We start from the raw sequence: 13,566 nt of genomic DNA, 5'->3' as shown, positions 1-13,566 counted from the left end.
GATGGAGGGAGGCAGTGTCCTGAAGATGACTCTTTGATCCATGTAGAAGTCTGTATGCTCTGATGATCTGTTCTCTCTCTCTCTCTCTCTCTCTCTCTCTCTCTCTCTCTCTCTCTCTGTCTGTCTTTCTGTCTCTCTCTCTGTGAGATAAGTTCCTTTTCTGTGTAATAGCTAATAAGTTCCTTTCTTATTCTAACCTTGTTTGAGTTAGGCTATTTGTTACTTGCAACCTCAAAATATCCCCTGCAACTCCCCCCCTCAAATACGTCAATTTCTTGTTTGAAAGAATTTAACTATTGAGAAGAGAAACTACTTCTAATTTTCTAATTTCATCACCTAATTTTCTTCCTAGGGTTGCACAGAATCAAGACTGTCACAGACATTTCAAGCTGCTTCATTTGCAAAGTTAAATGTCAGAAAATCAGATATAATTGAAAAGGGACACAGACCATTCCCTGGTTTCCCGTGTGTGGACAGCCTATCTCTGTTATGACTGGGCATCACTGGCTTGTCTTTCTTACAGTCATTTAACCATCAACAGCCACATCCTAGGTGTTGCATGAAGATTTTTTTTTCTCCATACCTTTTGGTAGAACTAGTAAAATGCGACGGACCAGCCCAGACCGGAGCACTCAGTCCGACGGGAACAGGGAATCGGAAAGTGGGCAAGGATTCCGCGAGTGACAAACAGACACAACACAGAGATGGTTGATGATCTGAATGTAATTTTCAAGTGGAGCATCAGATTTTATACAAGTTACAGAACAAGATTGTGCAAGCATCAGGTTGATTTCATGGTTAATCATTTTCTTAGAAATACAATTCAAAATCAAAGCAATACAGTACAGTGTACAGTGTTCTTATCTAATTAATCAGGTGCTTAGACTATTTGTCCTTTTCCCTTAGTGGTTTGGCAACATCAGCTACTTATAAATTTCATGGTTGGTAATTTTATGGTTCCGTTTTCTCAATATTATTTTGCTTCTGAGGTTTTGGTGGCCGAGGCCAATGACTAGGTCTGTGAAGTTATAATAACTCCATATAACTTCAAAGGCTTGTTTCTCTAATCCTTATTTTCCTATTCTTTCTATCCATGTTTCTTATACTGCCTGTAATTATTCAAGTATACTTTGCTGCTGACTTGTAGTAAAGGCACCAAGGTGGTCTGGATCTAGCTAACCTATCCATAAACTATAGTGAATACCATGAAACCTTCCTTCCTTGAATATTTACCCATCTATTATTTCCTTCATAAACTCCTGTATGAGGAAGTGGTTCATCAATGGGCTCTGGGATTCTGAATATGCTCTCCTTTCCCTTAAGGGGATGCCATAGCCGACCTCTCCCTAACTTGTAGGCAATTCCTAAGTCTGTCTTAACTAAAGGCAGCAATCTTCTTTCAGTATCCCTTTAATCTCCTTGAGTCAACTCTAGGAACTGAAGCAGGGGAATTATTCACAAATAATTCTTCTTGCTGTAACTTATCTAGAATTTTCCAAGGTTGCCTATTCTTAGCTACTTTACTTATTGTTTGAGCATTTGGAGGAAGTCTAATATCGGGCAACTGAGTTCCCAGGAAATCATCTGTAACTAGTCCCTCTTCGGGTGGGCCTAATGACCTGAGTAGGTACAAAGCAGTTCCTCTATGAGGAAAGAACAGGAATAAAGACAGCAATGAAGACAAGAACTAAAGCAGAACAGCCAAGGACACAGCATGCTTTTTAACACAGCCATTCTCCAGGAAGCATTCCTCCTTTGAAGTTTTCTCAGCCTCGACCCATGGAGAGCTCCTCACGCGGGCTCCACTGGAGGTGGTGTGACAGTAAAACTTATCTCATCATGTTCTGGAGGGCAATCAAGGGTTGTGGCAATAGCCTATATTATTTTGGGAGCCTCTTGAAATACCAACAACTTGGAGGGAGGTTTCCCTGCCTGGCACTGTGATATTTGGCATATGGCCTTCAGCTATACACATGCATATATATGGTGTATATATAATGTATATTTTTCAGTAGGCTTTTGAATACATTTTCCTCTGGTTTTTCACACCACCTGAACATTATTAATCTCCACTTCTTTTCTTTTCCCCTGTATAACCCTCCCTATTTCCCCCTCAATTGAACTATCCAGCGTTTCGCCCATTTCCCTCTTCATAACATCTGTCTTCTACTATCCCCCTCTCTTGGTCTCCTTCTTCTCCTCTACCCCATGGTTCCATTCCATTTTATTGGCTCCTTTAGTTATATGCAGACATATACTCACATCCAAGATCCACAAATGAGAAGAGAACATGTGTCACTTGTTTGTCTGAGTCTGTGTTACTTCACTTATTGTAACAGATTTTAGTTCTGTCCATTTACTTGCAAATTTCATAATTTTTCTTTTCCTCACAGCTGAGTAGAACACCATTTTGTAAATGACCACATTTTCATTATCCATTCAACTGTTGAGGGACATTTAGGTTGATTCCATTTCCTAGCTATTGTGAAAAGACGAGCAACAAAGATGGCTGAGAAAGGATTACTGTAGTAGGATACTAAGTCCTTTGGGTATATGCCAAGGAGTGGTATAGCCAGATCATACGGTAGATCTAATTTTAGTTTCTTAAGAGTTCTGCACACTGATTTCTATAGTGGTTGCACTAGTTTACAATCCCACCAGTAGTGAAAGTGTTCCCCCTTTTCTGCATCCTTGCCAGAATTTGCTTTCTCTGTCTCTGTCTCTGTCTCTGTCTCTCTCTCTCCCTCTCCCTCTCCTTCTTCCTCTCTCTACTTTGCTTTTTTGTTTTTGAGATAGGGTCTCCCTGTAGTCCCACTTGGCCTGGAATTTGCTATGTTGATCAGGCTGGCCTCGTCTCCCCGAGATTCACCTGCCTCTCCATCTGGAGTGCTGGGATTAAATGCATGTGCCACCATGCCTGGGTCATTTGTTTTTTCTGAGTCTTTGTTTTTTGAGCTCTTTGTATATTCTGGATATCAATCCCCTATCAGATATATAGGTATAGATTTTCTCCCACTCTGTAGGCTTCGTCTTCACTCTATTGGTTGCTTCCTTTGCTGTACAGATGCTTTTAAGTTTAATGAGTCCCATTTGTCAACTGCTAACCTTAATTACTGTGCAAATGAAGTCCAATTTAGAAAATCCTTTCCTACACTTTTATCTTGGCTATTGCCTATGTTTTCTTCTATCAGTTTCAGTGTTTCAGGTTTCACATTGAGGACTTTGATCCATTTGGAATAGATTTTTGTGCAGGGTGATACATATGGAACCAATTTTATTCTTCTACATGTGGGCATAATTTTTACTGGCGTGACTGGTTGAAAAATGCTGTCTTTCCTCCAGTGTTTATCTTGCCATCTTTGTCAAATATCAGGTGGCTGAACTGTGTGCACTCAGACTTGAGTTTTCCGTTTTGTTCTATTGTTCTATGACTGTTTTTATGTCAATACCATGCTGTTTTTATGACTATAGCTCTGTAATATAGTTTGAAATCTGGCATGGTAATCCTGCCAGTGTTGTTATTTGTACTCAAGTTTGCTTTGGCTATCCTGGGTCTTTTGTGGTTCCATATGAATTTTGGATGACTTTTTTCTATTTATATGAAAAGTGGGGATTTTTGGCGAGGATTCCACTGAATCCATAAATTGATTTTGATAGAATGGTCATTTTTACAATATTAATTCTACCAATCCGTGAGCATGGAAGGTATTTCCATCTTAATGTCTTCCTTGATCTCTTTCTTCAAAGATTTAAAGTTTTCTTGTAGAGATCTTTAACATCTTTACTTCTTAGGTTAATTCCTAAGTATTTTTAAAGCTATTCTGACTAGGTTTCCACGAACTCTTTCTCTGTTATTGGTATATAAAAAGAAATCTACCTGATGACTTTATATCCATACACCAGTGCCAAGGACCTGAGTGCAACTGACTATGACTAGTAATAATCAGATACATACAGATTAGAGACGCATGCACCAACACCTCAGTGTTAGTAGCAAAAACAATGAGAGTCTTTCTGTAAGAAACAGTATATTTTAAAATGAAATGGAGATCTTTTTTAAAGGCTAAAAACATTCAATTTTATGTCTTACAGGGCTTATACTGAGTTCAATATTGTATAACTGCATTAATTCAACAGCAAACCTAAAAATTTTATAGCCACTTTTGGAAAGAGCTGTATCTTTGCTCTCGAAACTGTTATTTAGCACATTAAAGCTGTAATGGTATGCTTCTGCTTTAAAAATAAAAAATAATATTAAAAATGTAGGAAACAGCATATCATGAAATGGAGATCTTTTTAAAGGGTAAAAACTCATTCAATTTTATATTTTGCAGGGTTTATACTGAGTTCAATATTGTATAACTGTATTAATTCAACTGTGAACCTAAAAACTTTATAGCCACTCTTGAAAGAGATGTCTCTTTGCTCTGGAAATTATTACTGAGTATGTTAAAGCTGTAATGAAATGTGTTATCTAAAAAAATAGAGAATTTAAAAAAGGTTAGTGATTTTTGTAAATTGATTTTGTAACCTGTCACTTTGCTGAAAGTATTGATTATGTCTAGAAGTTTTTTGGTAGTTTTTTTGGGGTAGATATCATATGTACAATATCATATCTTTTGCAAAGAGGGATAGTGTGACTTCCTCTTTTGCAGTTAGTACCATTTTAATTTCCTTCTCTTATCTTATTGCTCTAGCTAGGATTTCAAGCAGTATATTGAAAAGAAATGGGGATAGTGGACAGCCTCGTCTCATTTCTGATTTTGATGGAATGGTTTGAGATTTTTTTTTTCCATTTAGAATGATGTTGGCTCTGGGCTTGTCCTATATAGACTTAATTATGTGAAGTATGTTCCCATCCAGTCCAATTACTTCTAATATTTTTATCATTAAAGTATGTTGGATTTTTTTGAAAGTATTTTATACATCTCTGGGGATGATTATGTAACTTTGATCTTTATGTCCATTTATATGATTTATTAATTCATTGACTTACTTTTATTAAACCATCCCTTCAAATCTGGAATAAAGCCAACTTGATCATGATGGATGATCCTTTTGATATGTGTTTGTATGCAGTTTGTAACTGTCTCTTTGAGAACCTTTGCGTTTATGTTCATTAGGGATATTGGCCAGCAGTTTTCTTTTGTGTTGTGTCTTTACCTGGTTTTGGTATTAGAGTAAAATTGGCTTCATAAAAGGCATTTGGAAGTTCTTGCTCTGTTTCTACCTTTTGGAGTAATTTAAGTAATATTGGTCGTAGTTCTTTTTTGAAGGTCTGGTAAAATTCGGCTATGAGTACACCTGGATCTGCTTTGTTGTTGCTGTTGTTTGTGAGTTTTTGTATTACTCTTTCAAACTAATTATGTTTTATGGGTCTGTCAAGTTGTTGATCTCTTGGTTTTACTTGGGTGGTTCCCTTCAATCTGTAATTTCAGCCATTTCTTTTAGATTTTTTAATTTAATAGAATATAAGTTTTTAAAATTATTACCTTATAATTTTTGTGTTTGTTGTAAGGTATCCCTTTTCATCTCTGATTTTTTTGATTTGGGTTTAGTCTTTCTTTTGATTAGCTGGCCTAAGGGTCTGTCTATCTTGTTTATCCTTTCAAAGAACTCCCTCTTAGGTTTATGGATTCTTTATATTGTTTCTTTTGTTTCTGTTTCATTAACTTCTGCTCTGACTTTTATATTCCTCTCATATCTGGGTTTGGGTTTCATTTTTTCTTGTTTTCCAGTTTTTTTTTCGTTGTAACATTAAGTCATTTATTTGTGCTCTTGTGTTTTTTATGTAGGCACTTAGAACTATAAACTTTCCTATTAGGACTGCTTTTAACATGCTCCACAGGTTTGTTAGGTTGGGTTTTCATTTTCGTTTAATTTCATGAATTAAAAATTTTTTTTCTTGATTTCTTCTTTGACCCACTCATCACTCAGAAGTATGTTGTTCAATTTCTATGACGTTGTGTAGTTACTAGAGCTTCTGCTGTTGATCTTAAGTTTTAATGAACTGTGGTCTGAAAGGACATATGAAATTATTTTAATTTTTTTGCATTTGTTGATGTTTATTTTGTGCCTCAGTACATGATCTATTTTAAAGAAACTTCTATGGGCTGCTGAGTAGAGTGCATATTCATTGGTGCTTGGGCAGAATATTCTGTAGATGTCTGTTAGGTCATTTAATATATGATATCATTTAATTCAGATGCTTCTGCTTATTCTTTGCCAGATGACCTGTCTATTGAAGAGAATGTAGTATTAAATCACTTGCTCTCACTAAGTTGGAGTTAATCTGTGTCTTGAGGTCTAGTAATACTCTTTTTATGAAAGTGGGTGTGCCAGAGTTTGGTGCATATGTTTAAGATTGTGATGGCTTCTTGGATGATGACTCCCTTGATCAGAATGAAGTGACCTTCATTTCATTGCTGATTAATTTCAGTTTGAGATCTATTTTGTCAGATAGTAAGATAGCAATGCCTGCTTTTCTCTTGGCCCCATTTGTGTGTGATATTTTAAAAAATGTTTTTATTAGTTTTTATTTTTATGTGTATGAGTGTATTGCCTGCATGATATAGCACACGGTGTTGTGCAATGCCCCAGGAGGTCAGAGGGGAGTATCAGATTCCCCTGGGACTGGAGTTACAGATGGTTGTTAGTTTCCATGTGGGTGCTGGGAATTGAACCCATGTCCTCTGCAAGAGCAGCCAGTGCTCTTAGCCACTGAGCCATCTCTCCAGCCCTGTGGGGAATATTTTTAGTGTAATATTTTACTGATTCTTTGAGAATTTCATACATGGATAAAGTGTATTTTTAATGTATTCATCATTTACCACCCAAGTTTCCCAAAAGCACCTGATTGGGATATTATTTTGTCCATTCTTTCATTGTACAATGGTGCCTGTACTTGAAGGTAAGATGAGTTTCTTGCAGACAACAAAATATGGATTGTATTTCTTAATATATTTAACTAATCCATGTCTTTTGAGTGAGGAGGTGAGGCCACTGATGTTTAAGGTTATTATTGAAAGATGTGAGTTGGTTACTGTCATTTTATTTTCAGTTTGTGTTCTTGGTCTTATTTTGTGTTTCCATACTTTATGCCGTCATTTATTTTCTTTGCAGAGCCTCTTGGGTGTGGTCATTCTTTTATTTAGTCCTTTTCATGCTTTGAGTGTTCTCTGTAGGGCTGGTTTGGTTATTTGTTTTTTTCCTATGTTTTACATTATTACTTTTCTTTTTTTAATTGGATTTTTGTGTATTCCATACAGAATATCCCAAACAATCTTAATCATCTTTATACCCCCATCTCTACCGGCACACTCCCATAGCCTACCCCACTGGAACCCATATACTCTGTCATTCATGTTAAGGACCACTGTATCAATTCAGTGTCCCCAGACATTCCCCAGTGCAAGTCCATCCACTGAAGTCTAGTCAGCCTGTCTAGAGTCCCTTGTTTTAGGAAGATCAGCTCTTCCTCACATAAGCAGTAATCAGTTGCCAATATTTCTTCAGATAAGTTTGGGGTCTACTGTTCATTTCCCCAGTTCTAAGCTGGGTTTTTGTCTGCCTGAGTTTGTGTGGGACTTGGATATGCTGACACTATTGCCATAGAATCATATGCACAGGTTCCCAGGAGCTTGTAGGATTCTGTTTCCATAAGGTCATGCAGCTCCTCCCTGGCTCTTACTATTGTTCCACCCCCTCTTCCACATGGTCCCTGAGCCCTGGGTGAAGTTTAATATAGGAGTCCTGTCCAAGGACCAGCATTCTGCAGGCTTTTAATCTCTACGTTTTGGCCATTTGTGGCCTTTTGTGTTCCTGGCCCTCTGTCGCATGAGGGAGCTTCATTAATGACACCTGAGATCAATTAGTGCCCTCTTCTTTACCCTGTTCTACGTTCTGTGTGCCTTAGCTGTAGAGGTTGCATTATTTGTATCATGGAAGATTTTTCTTTGTCCCTTGACTATAACAGATAGTTTTGTTGAGTAGAGTAGTCTGATTTGGCATTTTTGGTCATTTAGAACTTGAAATACATTGTTCCAGCCTCTTCAGGATTTTAAAATTTGCATTGAAAAATCGGTCGTAATTCTGATGGGTTGTCCTTTCTATGTAACTTATTTTCCTCTCGCAGCTTTCAGTACCTTCTTTGCTCTGTATCTGTAGTGTGTTTAGTGTAATACGCCACAGGGAGTTTCTTTTCTGGTCCTGCCTTTTTGGTGTGTTGTGTGCTTCTTGTATCTGCATAGGAATGCTTTTCCTTAATTTCAGAAAATTTTCTTCTATAATCCTGGTGAATATCTGGTCAGTGCCACTGACCTGAGATTTGTCTCCTTCTGTGCCTATAATTTGTAGATTTAGTCTTTTCATGGTGTCTCACAGCTCCTCATAACCCATTTCTGTGCTTTAAAAATATTTTATATTCTTTGCTTGAGTGATGTGGTTTTCCTCCTTTAAGTCTTGCTGTTCTGTTTTCCACTTGATTCATTTTGCTTGTAAACCTTTCTCCTGTCTTTTCTCACTGACTTAATGATTTTTAAAATTTCATCTTTACCAAAGCTTGAGTCTTCTTCACTATTTCTCTCATTTTCATGAATTCAGTTTCAAATCCTGAATTGTCTTTGTCGTTTTATGCAGCCATATATTTGTATTTTTTGTGCTTCACTCGGGAGTTTGTTCCTGTCCTCTTTGAATTTGTTGGTGTGTTTATGTGTTCTTTAAAATCCTCGAATTCTTTAAACATGTTAGTGATTATTTTTTAAGTTCTGTGTCCTGGGGCTCCTCTGGGTAGTTTTCATTGTAGAACACTTCTATAGGACAGGTGGGATTTGGCAAGAACATATTATCTTGTTTTTTCAAATTTGGTAGGGTTTTTTTGTTTACTTTTAAAATATTTTATTATTTTTATTATATGTGTATGAGTGTATTGCATGCATGTAGGTAGGTGCACCCATATTGTACAATGCCTGCTGAGGTCAGAGGAGAGTGTTTGATCTCAGGGAACTCAAGTTATGTATCATTGTTAGCTGCCATATGGGTGCTAGGAATTGAACCCAGGTCTTCTGTAAAAGTAGTCAGTGCTCTTAACTGCTGAGTCATCTCCAGCCCCTTGGGTTTTTTTCCCCCTCCCTGATGTGACCTGGGCATATGGACTTCTTTTGCTGGTTGTGTGTCTGATAGGACAGTTTAACTTGCCTTTGTTGAATGGAAGTTCGGTTCTGTTTGATTGTTTGATTGCTTTCTGATCAGGTATGAAGAGTTAGTTGGTCTGTGCTTCAGGTCCTAACTTTTGATTTTTTTTCTTGCATGGGGCTGGAGTGATTCCAGGCTGGTCCAGTGTGCAAGGTGGGTATCACAGTGAGGACTGTGAATGTGAAGATGGTGCATGGTACACTAGTCCTTGCTAGCTCATTGGGCTTGTCCCAACCTGGAGCAGCACAATATAAGCCTAGTTCTAGAGGGGGGAAATGGCAACAGATTGGGCAGAGTTCTGACTAGTTCAGCAGTCTGAGCAGGAGCTCTCCAACAGCGTGCTCAGGGGCTTGTCTTGAAGGGGGCTCTTCTATTGCTTAATTCACTTTTTCTCTTGTCCCTTTTAGGAACCAGTAAAATTACTACTTATTGGAATTGATATGTACATTAAATATTTACATGTGTATGTTCCCATTCTTTCTTCTTACCATTCATAAGACTTAATTATAGAGTAAATAAACATCCATTCAGATGAAAATGCTCACTTTAGCTCATTTGTTTGCCCCCACATAGAGTTTACAATATTTTTAATCACCCTAGTCCATATGTGAATGTTGTGTTTTTCCAGCCTCCCTTCCTCCCTCCCTTCCTCCCTCCCTTCCTTCCTCCCTTCCTTCCTTCTTTCCTTCCTTCCTTCCTTCCTTCCTTCCTTCCTTCCTTCCTTCCTTCCTTCCTCCCTCCCTCCCTCCCTCCCTCCCTTCCTTCCTTCTCTACTTCCCTCTATCTGTCAGCACGAATGTAGATGCACTCGTTCCCCACTCTGTACATTTCTCCCAGTGACTTCACAAAGGGGGACCCCTCAGCTTGTCTGAATGCCCAAGTCCATTCAGTTTTGAAAGTTCATCTGATTTCCTCAGTCTGTGGCAACCTCTCCCACAGTGATATTAAGAAATTCTAACAAATCTGAGCTCCTGGCAGTCAACTCCACTATTTGGCACCGAATAGTTTCTTTCTTATCTTTTTTCTGTTGCTTGATATGTGGAATTCTTTTCCTTAGTAGTTAATCATTATTTTCTTGAGCTATCTGGTCCAGAATTTAAGAAATGTCCAAATGAGTTCAGTTTATGAGACCAATAATAGTATGCTTCAAATTCAGCTTAGCTCAGGGTACCTTCTCCTAATTTCCAAGTGTCTGACAAAGAGCAGAGCACAGAGCAAATACCTAATAAATTTATGCTTTGCAGATTTGAAGTACTTTTGCTTTGTTAAAGTCATGATGCCAGAACAGAAAGTATCCAACTGATATTTAATCAAGAGTTCTCATCTGAAAATTCAAAGTCCCTCCCTAATGAATCTAATGTACTGGGACAAACAAGTCTGGCTGAAAAGAACACATACCTAGCCAGGGACACAGTGGAAAAATACAAGGCTAGACAGAACCATTTGCAAGTTTTCTATCTCCTTCAGTGACTAAAGAATCTAAATCTCCGCTAGAAGCACTTGGGTTGACTGCGATGTGCTTCTCTCTGCTTGTGGAGGGCAAGGGCTGATCTTGCCATCTCAGAAATCTACACGTGCACATTCTAATTTTTTTCTTAGAATGTCTGGCACATCATTTGTCTGGAAGGGGGTATTTCATGTTAGGTTAATGATAAAGTGTGACATCCGATTTACTCTTGAGTGTTCTATTTCCTTTCATTCATTAAAGCAGACCTTTTTATTAAAGTGTGAGTTGAGATTGAGGATGCAGCTCAGTGATAGAATTCCTCCTGAAGCACGTGTAAGACCCTGAATCCTATCTCCAGCATGATAACATGCTGGGTTGAAAAATTACAATAAAATATGTTGGCATGGACTGAGATTCAAGTGTACAAAAATAAAATAAAGTAAAAGAGAGTCAAATGTAGGGAATATTAAAGTGTTATCAAATGAAAATGTAATCACTAAAATTCAATAAATAGTTTAAGTGAACATAACAATTTTTTGTTAAAAGTAGTACACCTGGAGTAACATCCTTTATGTTTATTATGCAATGAATGTGTGTTATAGACAAATTTAGAAAATATACCCAAGAAAAGGAAAGTAAGAAAATATTTTTAAAATCACACGAGTCCTGATCTTCTGCGTCCACTAATCCACAATCTATTTATCATGTTACTATCATTGGAGGTTTGAGATAATTTCAGCCTTTTGTCATTAAAAGCAATACTATCTCAGAAAAACAATCACATAAGTCTACCATACTAAAGAAAAGAGCAATTATTGATGTCTGGGGTTATAGCCACTAAATTATGCACATCGTTCATGGGGTGATCATTTGGATTCTTTCTCTCCACCTAAGATTGGGATAAAATCCAGTTGAGGACAACCATGCTAATTCTTTCCCATTATCTGTTCTAGCTTCTGCACAGCCTTCTTCCTGTAAACTTTTTGGGAAGTACCAGTTCAGCATCTAATTGCCAGCATTGCCCTGCTGTCCTCATCACCCAGGAGAGGGAAAGTCTGGAAGGTGACCAGTGTCAGGAACATGCTCTTTGGCTCTCTTTCTCTGCCACATGGAGGAGCAGAGGAAGCTGATTTCTCTAACATAAAACCCAGTGAGGGAGCTCCAAAATAATCATCCCCGAACACTAGAGACATCTGCGAAAGGGAACATCTGCATCTTGTTCTCCAGTTGCTTCCAGCTCACTGGCAAACTCCATATGCCCACCCTGTGTAGGAGTAGAGCATCCTACATGTAACAGAGATCTTCAGAAAGGATTTGAAACTCTGAGACTCTAGGACTGTGCCTGTGTAAATTTGAACACTTCTTTTCTCTAGGGAGAAAATGCTTGCTCTCTCCATATGCTCCTTGAAGTTTGAAGATGTACTTCCTCTGTAGAGTTTAGAAAGTAGAAGGCCCTCTTTAGAAGGATGTATAAGCAGAGTTAGGTGAAAGGTACTTGAGAAGAACAGTAGTCCAACTCTTATCCTTGTTTTCTATATGCCTTGCAGAGCATACCATACCCTGCATTTCTTTTTAACTATATAAAGTAGCCTGGGCATTAAGACGCAGGAGCTTTGAAGCTACCCAAATGTATACCTTGAGGGTTGAATAATGACACTTTCGACTTCAAGAACACATTGGCAGGTATCAAAGGAGACATTCCTAGTTCTTAAAGAGGTTATCAAAGAATGTTAAGTATGAAGGTGTGGCTGATCACTGCACTAGGTAAGTCACACTCTAAGCCTGTGATGTGATGCCACATTAGTAGAGGTCTTCAACATTAGATATACCCAGAGCAAAAACTGTCATTTACTAATTTGGGTGAAGAGCCCTGAGCATAATCAATAATGGAGGAGCTAGTGCCTGGAGAGGGAAGGAAGGAGGTGCCACAGAACACTGCCATACTGCCACCCTTCCCACCGTCCACACAGGGAGGTGCCACAGAACATAGCCATACTGCCACCCTTCCCACCGTCCACACAGGGGGGTGCCACACAGGAGGTGACACAGGACATGGCCATGCTGCCTCCCTTCCCACTGTCCACACAGGGAGGTGCCACACAGGAGGTGCCACAGAACATGGCTGTGTTGCCACCCTTCCCACCGTCCACACAGGGAGGTGCCACACAGGAGGTGCCACAGAACATGGCTGTGCTGCCACCCTTCCCACTGTCCACACAGGGAGGTGCCACACAGGAGGTGCTACAGAACATGGCTATGCTGCCACCCTTCCCACTGTCCACACAGGGAGGTGCCACACAGGAGGTGACACAGAACGCGGCCATGCTGCTACCCTTCCCACCATCCACACAGGGAGGAGCGGGGCTGAGCTGTTAGACAAGTGCACAACTTGACTAAAGAGCCCAATTTAAGAAAAATTTAAGTTTTTTCTTGTTAGAGACTGAAATAACTAGAAAGTTATGGATGGTAGAAAATACTTCACTAAAAGAGAAACCACAAACACATTTATACTCCAAAGATCAGTAAATTCTTGCCAAACCCAATGTATGTATATATACTTTCATATTCTCACGTCAGATTTGGGTTTTCATACCAACTTGCCTCTTGAAAGAAACTAGGATTTCTGTATAAAATATTTTTAAATCCTAAGAACATGTAATAAATTGCAGTATGTAAATCATTATTCATTATTAGTTAAATTTTAAGTCTATGAAACAACTCTAAAAAGTAAATCAAGGGAAAAATCTCCTTTAATCTCAAGAGCATTTTCTTTTTTTTTTTTTTTTAGTTTTCTTTTTTTTTTAACAAATTATGAATTGTATTTACATTTTACTTTACTAATGGAATTTGATACAAGTGAAATATAATTTTATACATTAAAATGTTTTATGGATCAGTCTTTTATATCCCTCTATGACAAATTAACA

This window comes from Nannospalax galili, unplaced genomic scaffold (genome assembly GCF_000622305.1).
Source record: "Nannospalax galili isolate Female #2095 unplaced genomic scaffold, S.galili_v1.0 scaffold463, whole genome shotgun sequence".
NCBI classification, from domain to species: Eukaryota; Metazoa; Chordata; class Mammalia; order Rodentia; family Spalacidae; genus Nannospalax; species Nannospalax galili.
Note: the sequence above shows the minus strand (reverse complement) of the source record.